This window comes from Chanos chanos, chromosome 9 (genome assembly GCF_902362185.1).
Source record: "Chanos chanos chromosome 9, fChaCha1.1, whole genome shotgun sequence".
Lineage (NCBI taxonomy): Eukaryota > Metazoa > Chordata > Actinopteri > Gonorynchiformes > Chanidae > Chanos > Chanos chanos.
The window spans coordinates 40477602-40487601 of record NC_044503.1 but is presented as its reverse complement, the minus strand read 5'-3'; positions in this window follow the sequence as shown (position 1 = coordinate 40487601).

Here is a 10000-nt window from a genome sequence, read left to right as displayed (position 1 = left end):
ACGCATACATGCTCTTAGACACACACACACACACACGAGATTTCTCTCTCTCTCTCACACACACACACACACACACAGACGGGATTTCTCTCTCTCTCACACACACACACTCACACACACTCACAGACACACACGCATACATGCTCTTAGACACACACACACACACACACACACACGAGATTTCTCTCTCTCTCACACACACACACACTCACAGACACACACGCATACATGCTCTTAGACACACACATACACACAGAGACACTCTCTCTCTCTCTCACATACACACACACGTTTTCTCTCTCACACACGCAGACATACACACATACACACTCTTACACACAGTCACTCACAGACACGCACACACACACACACTCTCACCTACACGTACACATGCACACACACACACAAACACACACACTCATGAGACATGCAGATGAAACTGACTGTAGTCTACACTATAGATATGTACATAAACAAGGCTTTCATGTCCTTAGGTGAACTGACTGAGTTTTGGTTTGAGATGTTTTCATTTGCTGCCTCACTGCATTCACAATCTCTCTTTTTTATTATTAGAAATTACTATCACTGTTGTACTTAAACCGATGATGAGGATGAGGGTGATGATGATGAGGATGAGGATGATGATTTGTAATTTTTAAGCTACAGGTAAATGTTGAGCAAGGAACAAAAAATGTTAAATATTTTATCTGTGATCATTTATGAATTTTTAAGATTAATTATATTGACATATAGTGAAACGTGTGGTTTTACCGATTTAAATATCACGTGACTGAAGTCCCGCCCATACTCTGTTTATGATCTCGGAATTTCATTTAGCATATGACTGAGAGACACAGACACGCAACGCAAATAACCAAACAACAACCAAATAAAGACGTTGAACTCAAATAAAACGGTTTCTTGGTAGTTCTTAATGGTTTGTTTCATTAATTCGTCTACGTGTTGGATTGTCGCATGGACGGTTTACTCCACGGAGGGGATTATCGATTACGGTTGACAAGGTTCATCACTTAGTAGTTGGGGTTGCTGAAGAAATGCGCTCTGAAGTAAAGATGTTTTTAAACTGACTTTTAAGGAAACAAAAACTTATAAGGTGCTTTCAAAGAAATAACTGTTTTTCCCCCACAAATTAACTTTAATATATGCCATAACGTGTGCTTAAGAAGGAATTCGCTTGTGGGTTTTTTGGACATGATTAACGTCAGATTCGGGGACTTGGAATCAAATACATAAAGGAACAAATACATTTAAGTGAAAAACAGATTATTTCTGTCGCCCTCTGGTGGTTTAAGTTCAAAATGATCACAGAGCGCTTTAATATCGCTGTCCGCGGTGCTGAAACCAGGGCCAGTGCACTGAAGTCAGTTTTCCATGATGTAGTCTCTGTCAAAATCGCTGTCCTCGTTATATAAAACTGTTTCACAACGGAAAAAAACACTTTTCACATATTTGAAGGTTAGTTGATTCGAATGTGCATGTGTGTGCGTGCGTGTTTACCTCAATCAAGGCGATGACCATGATTGGCTCAGAGTTATTTGTTCAGGGCTCTGATTGGTTAACATTGCATGCAGTGGAGCCCTTTCAACTGGACAAGAGGCATCCTGACACCTGATGCCGCCTCAGTCCGCACGATGACGTCACGCTTCAGATGTGATTTCTGTAAGGTGGGCGAGAGAGAGAGAGAGAGGGAGAGAGAGAGAGGCTGTGCGCACGACTGATGGACAGAAATGGGAAGAGGGAGTGAAAAGCAAAAGAAACAGAGAGTCATTACCGGATGTTGGGCTTTTCGTGCTGTTTCGTTCAGTAAAAGAGAGAGATCATCTATGTGTGTGCGTGTGTGTGTGTGTCTGTGTGTGTGTGTGTGTGTGTGTTTGCGTGTGTGTGTGTGTGCGCGTGTGTGCGTGTGCGCTAAAATGTGAAGTTAAAACAGACCCCTCTGCTTTGTTATATGGCCACCACAGCCTAAGGGCAGCTTGCATTTCAATTGATTGGCACTGGTGTGTGTGTGTGTGTGTGTGTGTGTGAGAGAGAGAGAGAGAGAGAGAGAGAGTGAGGGAGAGACAGAGAGAGAGAGAGACAGAGTGAGTGAGAGAGAGAGAGAGAGAGAGAGAGAGAGAAACAAAATGGATTGCGATTGTATTATTCCTATTCTTTTGGCTTTCCCTTTACTCTTTCCCTGTGTGTGTGTGTGTGTGTGTGTGTGAGTATGTGTAAGTGTGTGTGTGTGTGTGTGTGTGTGTGTGTGTGTGAAGGTCTCTTTTCACAATCACTATTGCTGCATGAAAGAGCTGTCACTCTGTATTAGCGCCAACCTACCCAGTGTGTGTGTGTGTGTGAGAGAGAGAGAGAGAGAGAGAGTGAAGGGGGCGGAAAAGCCCGTGAAGGTCGAAGTTCACTATACTGTACTGTAATATGTGGTCTGGTCGCTTTGACGCGTGTGTGTATGAAGAGAGAGAGGGAGAGAAGGGTGAGGTTTTGTGGTTTGACAGTGTGTGCGCGTTAACCTTAACCAACGCTAACGCCCCCCCCTCCCCCCCGCGTGTCTCTAAACCCGAAAATGTGCCAGCCCAAAACATTCACGGTTTTTACGCCTGCACCGCTCAACGACGGTTCAACCGACGTTTTAAGCGACGCTTTTCACACCACGGTGGTTTTATTCGACCTTGAGCCACCTCCTACTCGCGCTTCTGTGACAGCACACACACATACACACATGCACAAACAAGTAAACAAATGTTCATTAATGCAAATCGGAGATATGAGGGACTGAGAGAAGGAGGGAGCCCGAGCAACAAAAAAAGCGGTTATGAAGCAACTGTCGCAGTCAACCCTGCTTCTCTCTCTCTCTCTCTCTCTCTCTCTCTCTCTCTCTCTCGCTCTCTCTTTCTCTCGCTCTTTCTTTCTCTCTCGCTCTATCTCTCTCTCCCCCTCTGCGGAACTCGCGTACTACACTCTCGTTTCTCGTTTGGGCAGAATAGCACCGCATTTCATTAAAAGGCCACCGTTCACTCACGCGCTCTTGTATGATTATATTATGCCCCCCCCCCCATCCCTACAAACACACACACACACACACACACACACACTTACTCTCACACACGCTCCAGTGAACACATTCTGAGTGTTGCCTGGTCGTTTTAAAAGGCTGTGAGTATGATAGAATAGAAGACTGGGAGATGTTACATCAAAATATCAAAATGTACAAACGGGACATGGTTAAGAAAGAAAATTCAAACAGCACTTAATTTACTCCCCATTCATCTGTTAAGAGTTGGCACGCGACAAGTTGCTTACGTCGCAAGCGCTCTCTCTCTTTCTATATCTCTGCCTCTTTCTCTCTCTCTCTCTCTCTCACTCACTCACACACACACACGCACACGCACGGGGGGGAAGAGAGAAAGAGAGAGGATCGCACGGGTAGGCAGCCCGGGCGCGCGGGAGGGAGGGGGGAGACGCAGTCGAGAGCAGGATACACACACACACACACACACACACACACACACACACTCACACGCGCGCGCACACACACATACACACAAACACACACATACACGCGCATTGGCTGCATGCGCTGTAGACAAACCCGTGTTCGGTGACGTGGGACCTTGTGCTCTTTGAATATCTTCTCCAAATTTTCTGTCCTGCCTTCAGAGAGATTTTCATATTTTTTTTCGACTGAAAGATGAATTCTATCATGTTTTTAAAAAACGAGTATTAGTCTTCCAATATTAACGGACAGCTGTCAAATTTATTTGGACGGTATTAATCCACGTCGTTTTTTTTCCCGTTCATCTCTCTTTCTCTCTCCGTCTCTGCTGCCGTCTCTCTCCACATCCCATCTCCGTGTGAGTGTGATCTTCAACCAGCCGACGAACTCAACCGGGTAAGATTTATTTGACTCGCTGGCATTTTTTGCGAACAAACCCTGTCATTTGAACATTTGGTGACCGTTTGTGTTTTTGCTCAAAACAAATGCAGACTAGCGAAATCAATCAATTGCATATTGCAAGCTTGCAAAGCCCGAACTCGATCTCTCTCTTTCTTTCTCTCTCTCTCTCTCTCTCTCTCTCTCTCTCTCTCATTGCCTGCAACTTGCAGTTCTTTGCACAAAATATTTTTTGATGTGATAAATGGATGTCCTGACACGCGCTAAGTTGTGTAAAAGGACCCATCGCGTTCTGCTCGCACACCCCTGCAACCGAAAGTGCATCGTAGGCTGGATAGCTCCAATTCATTATGCATGTGCATGAAGACTAACAGATCTAATCCCGTTAGAGAAACCGACACGACCGGATTAATTAGTTTGGTCTTTTTTTTTCTCACGGCCTTTGAGGGGAAACATTTCGTCAGTTGATTTGGTAATCGCGTGTGGTGATGTGTTGTGTCACGGACAGGCACGGTGTGGAACATGTGCGTGGCCGGTCAGAGGGACGCTACGTCGTCCATTTTTGGTCCGTTGAGAGAGCTCCGGTACTCGGTGCTCCGTGGTGGCGGTCGTTAGCCGTTAGCACCATGTAATGAATTCACTGCGGCTCGAGAGGACGGGATTCAGAGAGAGAGGGAGCGACCGAGAGAGAGTCGAACACACATATACACACGCACGCCAGCGCACCCGCGCGCACACACACACATACACAGGCAGATGGGGTCCGGAAAGGAGGGAAAAAATGCTCATCCACCTCTACCTACTATCCCCTCATCATGCTTTGCACGCGCATGTCATCCGCGGGCGAAAACCGTTAAGATTTTCTTAGCGCCGTTTCACAGACTCCAGTCACAAGCATGGTACGTCTCGTAGTGTACAGCTTGTGTGTGTGTGTGTGTGTGTGTGTGTGTGTGAGTTGGGCCTTCTTGACCATTTACCGCTCCAAACTCACGGACTGACAACATTTTCTAAACTATATCGTCGTGTACTGTTCTCAAGAGTCGTTTTAAAGGTGCTTATTTACTTAACCTGTGAAACCTTAACGCCGTGGTCAGCGCGGTACTGCAGCTGAGACACGCTGCGCGTGGAAATATGCTGTTTGTGTTTTGTCTTTTGATCAACACAACAAAACAAAAACTTGGAGCTAAATCATATTCCCGCATATCGGATATTACCTAAACTTCCAAATATGTTCTTTGTTTTTCATCACAGACATCTATCTATCTATCTATCTATCTATCTATCTATCTATCTATCTATCTATCTATCTATCTATCTGTCTATCTAAGCTGCAGTTCTTTGTGATATTGTGACAGTTGCGGGTGCTTCTTGTCTAAACACGTGGTCTTTTTTTTTTGTTCAGTACTGAAGTTCAGTTCAGTCAGACTGCTCACAGTGGGCTGCTGTCACAACTTCATTTTCTCCTCACAGCTCATTCAGAATGAAAGTCTTTTTCAAGAGCGAGAGAGAGGGAGAGGAAAAGAGAGAGAGAGAGAGAGAGAGAGAGAGAGAGAGAGAGAGAGAAGTCTTATCAGCTGGTTTCTGTAATTAGTATGTGGAGAAGGAAGAGTTCACTCCTTATTTCCTGGGATAAAATAAAACCTTTCCTCCCTTCTCTGGGTCTACTGGATGCCCTTGATGGGACGACTTAGATCTCTGTGTGTGTGTGTGTGTGTGTGTGCGTGCGTGCGCGTGTGTGTGATAAATATGCCCAGTGAGGTAATTAATCCGACATTAAGAAATGCCCGTTAGAGAAGAAGGATTCTGCCTGCTGAAAGATAATTAACCTCTTTACCCCTCACCAACTACAACTCCTCTCTCTCTCTCTCTCTTTCTCTCTCTCTTTATCTTTTTCTCTCTCTCTTTCTCTCTCCCTCTCTCTCTCTCTCTCACTCACTTTCTCTCTCTCTCTCTCTTTCTTTCTCTCTTTCTCTCTCTCCCTCTCTCTCTCTCTCTCACTCACCCACTTGCTATCCTCCTTTTGCTGTTTCTCCTTATTCCCCCTCTCCCTCAACCTTCTGTCTGTTTCCCCCTCTCTCTCTCTCCCTTTCTCTCTCTCTCTCTCTCTCTCTCCTTGTCAAATCTGTTTATCTCACACACATCCTGCCCCATTCCACAACTCAATCAAAACTCGACCCAACTTTTCCCGCAACAAAAACCAATGGCTCCAATGGTGTCATGTGATTGACAGTTAACACAACACCCGTGACTGACAGTTAACATTACACCTGTGTAGTTCCAAAGGAGTCTTTTATCATTTTCTTAAATCTTTTTAACCGAGGATTTCTTCCATGTACGCAGTTCTGTGTATAAGGGGTCTGTGTACAGGGGCCTGTGTATAGGGGTTCTGTGTATAGAGGTCTGTGTATAGGGGTCTGTGTATAGAGGTCTGTGTATAGGGGTTCTGTGTATAGGGGTCTGTGTATAGAGGTCTGTGTATAGGGGTCTGTGTATAGGGGTCTGTGTATAGAGGTCTGTGTATAGGGGTCTGTGTATAGAGGTCTGTGTATAGGGGTCTGTGTATAGAGGTCTGTGTATAGGGGTCTGTGTATAGAGGTCTGTGTGTAGGGGTCTGTGTATAGAGGTCTGTGTATAGAGGTCTGTGTATAGGGGTCTGTGTATAGAGGTCTGTGTATAGGGGTCTGTGTATAGGGGCCTGTGTATAGGGGTCTGTGTATAGGGGTCTGTGTATAGAGGTCTGTGTATAGAGGTCTGTGTATAGGGGCCTGTGTATAGGGGTCTGTGTATAGGGGTCTGTGTATAGAGGTCTGTGTATAGGGGTCTGTGTATAGAGGTCTGTGTATAGGGGTCTGTGTATAGAGGTCTGTGTATAGAGGTCTGTGTATAGGGGTCTGGTGCATTCCCCTGGCTTAGACAGTGTGATCCAGCACGCTGGGTTTCAGCATGCTAACATTAGCATGAAACAGCTTCCTGTCCACGGCAGATAAAGACACTGACCATCCACAGCAAACAGAGACAATGACTGTCCACACCAGATAGAGACAATGACTGTCCACGACAGATAGGGACATTGACTGTCCACGACAGATAGGGACATTGACTGTCCACGACAGACAGAGACACTGACTGTCCACGGCAGATAGACACATTAACTGTCCACGGCAGACAGAGACATTGACCGTTCACGACAGATAGGGACATTGACTGTCCACGGCAGACAGAGACATTGACTGTCCACGACAGATAGGGACATTGACTGTCCACACAAGATAGAGACATTAACTGTCCACGGCAGACAGAGACATTGACTGTCCACGGCAGACAGAGACATTGACCGTCCACGACAGATAGGGACATTGACTGTCCACGGCAGATGGGGACATTGACTGTCCACGGCAGATGGGGACATTGATTGTCCACGGCAGATGGGGACATTGACTGTCCACAGCAGGAGGAGACATTGACTGTCCACGGCAGACAGAGACATTGACTGTCCACAGCAGTAGGGGACATTGACTGTCCAGAGAGAAGCAGAGGAGGGCCTGTGATTTGAATGCTAATTGTAGATTTCTGAAGCTCAGCTGTAAAAGCTTGTCAAAAGCGTTAAACTGTCCTGGGGGGCGTGTAAAGGTAAGAGCACCACGGTAAAAAAGCTTAAAGTTTGATGAAGCCTTCTTTAAACCGGCCAGAATAAGCACATCTGTGAAAAAAAAACAGGCAGAGTGCATTAAACTACAGGCCAGCAATCCGTGCTTCTTTTAATGCTAACGTCAGCTACAGTTTACTGTTCAAGACTTGAAAGGGATATCCAAGTCTCTGCGCTCTTCCCTCTCCCTTTCATCCTATCTTTCTCCTCCCCCTCTCTAACCCCCTATCTCTCTCTCTCTCTCTCTCTCTCTCTCTCACTCTCTCTCACTCTCTCTGTCTCTCTCTCTCTCTCTCTCTCTCTCTCGCTCTCTCTCTCTCTGTCTCTCTCTCTCTCTCTCTCTCTCTCTCGCTCTCTCTCTCTCTCTCTCTCTCTCTCTCTCTCTCTCTCTCTCTCCCCCTCTCTAACCCCTTATCTCTCTCTCTCTCTCGCTCTCTCTCTCTCTCTCTCTCTGCCCTTTGAGACACGGCTGCTAAGCTGTTCCATTTATTCAGTCCGTGTGAAGTCATCATTGCGGTTAGAAAGGGAAATCGATGCTTTTAGCCCCAGCCTCTTCTTCAAAACTACATTTCCCAGAAGCACCCAGTCCATCATCTTCGGCCTGCCATTGGGTCGTCTGTGGCAGTCTGAGCTCTGACCACTGCAGACCTGTCAATCAAATGATTGTAGTCCACTAAACACCCTCATACATTGCTTTGGGCTCAGTATTCATACATATATTTGAGTGTGTGTGTGTGTCCGTGGCACAGGGTTCCTATATTGCTTCATACTCTTTGTTGAGGAGTACCTACCTTTATTTTGGTTAGTTGGTCCTGTTTCTTTGACAGAAGTATATGCTGATAACAATGCGACAGACAGACAGACAGACAGACAGATATGAGGGTGAGGTTTTTCATAAGAATGATCTAATTTAATAATTGACTCTGTCTGACTCTAAAGTCTCCAGAGTGTTCTTGCGTTTAAGTACAGAATTCAGAGAGGGAGAGAGAGAGAGAGAGAGAGAGAGAGCGAGAGGAAAAAAGATTGAAATCCAAACTTTACGTCCTTAAAAAATATCGTCTCCCCATGTCAGAATAGTTGAAATTTGCGTGACACTGTTTTGACATCTGACAATAATAATAATAATATACTTCCATAAAGCTTCAGAGCTGAGCAGTTCATCTGGAACATACTGAATGTATGAAGTTGTGGGATTTGAATATCATTTCTATATATTGTCTTTTGGGTTTGAAATATGGGTACCAGAGGAGAAGAAAAAGGATTTCAGTTATGTAAAAAAGAAAAAAAAAAAAAAAAAAAGCTCTTTGCAGCGTTTTTTGGCTTTGAAGTGGAGATGGCCTCGTTGAGTGTGATGAAGTGTTGATAAAAAGGGCTTTAGTTCGGAGCTGTACTTTAGCGTGAGGTGTTGCTGACTATGGTTTTATCTGGTGAAGTAATCTGGTGTGATGTAATGTCCTTTTTACCTGTAATTCATATAGATTTGCTGTTTAGGCTAATTAGCACTGGGCACGATGGGTGTGTCAGAGCCCAACTGGGAGCAGTGGTGGTTTTACTGTGTTTATATTAGTGAAATCATTTTATATTTTGGTGATATTTACTGACGTGTATTATTTGTATACACATTTTGCAAGTCGAAATTGATTATCTGAAGATGTGACGTTCGTGGTAGGAAAAGCCTCTGAAATTTGCGGTTCCGTTTGCTAAAACGACGCGACGTGATTTAGTTCCTGAGTCTGCAGGCACGGGTTGAGACAGAGATGCGGGGTCCTGCGTGGTTGTTAGGGTTCGGTCCGTTAACGTCCACACAAACATTAATGGACCGGAGCGACTCTGGAGGGGCAGGGGACTTTCTGACGCTCCTCTCCACAGTCCGTCGGAGCAGGAGCTTCTCTCGTGCTCTGACGTTGGCGGGAAATGCTCTCCCATCAGTCAGCACTCAGGGGTTTTACAACCACACGCTGATGATGTCAGACCGCGTCACGGTCACGGTTTGCTGCAAGCGAAAGAGCTCTTTGTGGGATTTTTTTTTTTTTTTTTTTACTGAGTTTGTTTTGTTATGTGGGATCGAACAATTTGGGCAGTTTTTTGTTTGTTTGTTTGTTTGTTTAGATTTTGCGTATTTTGCTCATCTTGTTGTGAAGTTTTTATCTCTCCTAGTTCACTGTGTATATTTCTGATTGAGTTTTCTGCCAGTTTGTGTATTTCTCTCTGTGTGTGTTAGAGCCCGACCGATACAGGATTTTAAAGACTGATAACGATTCCGATATTTGAGGACTTCAAAAATCCGATCATGATATATCGGCGATATTCTTTTTCTTTTTTTTTATCCAGAAACACATAACATAAACAAAGATTTTCCCTAACATTTGTTATGTGTAGTTATTTAAGAGTTCTCACCAAGATACCATGACATGATGCAGTTTAAAAAATAAACTTGTCATAAATAG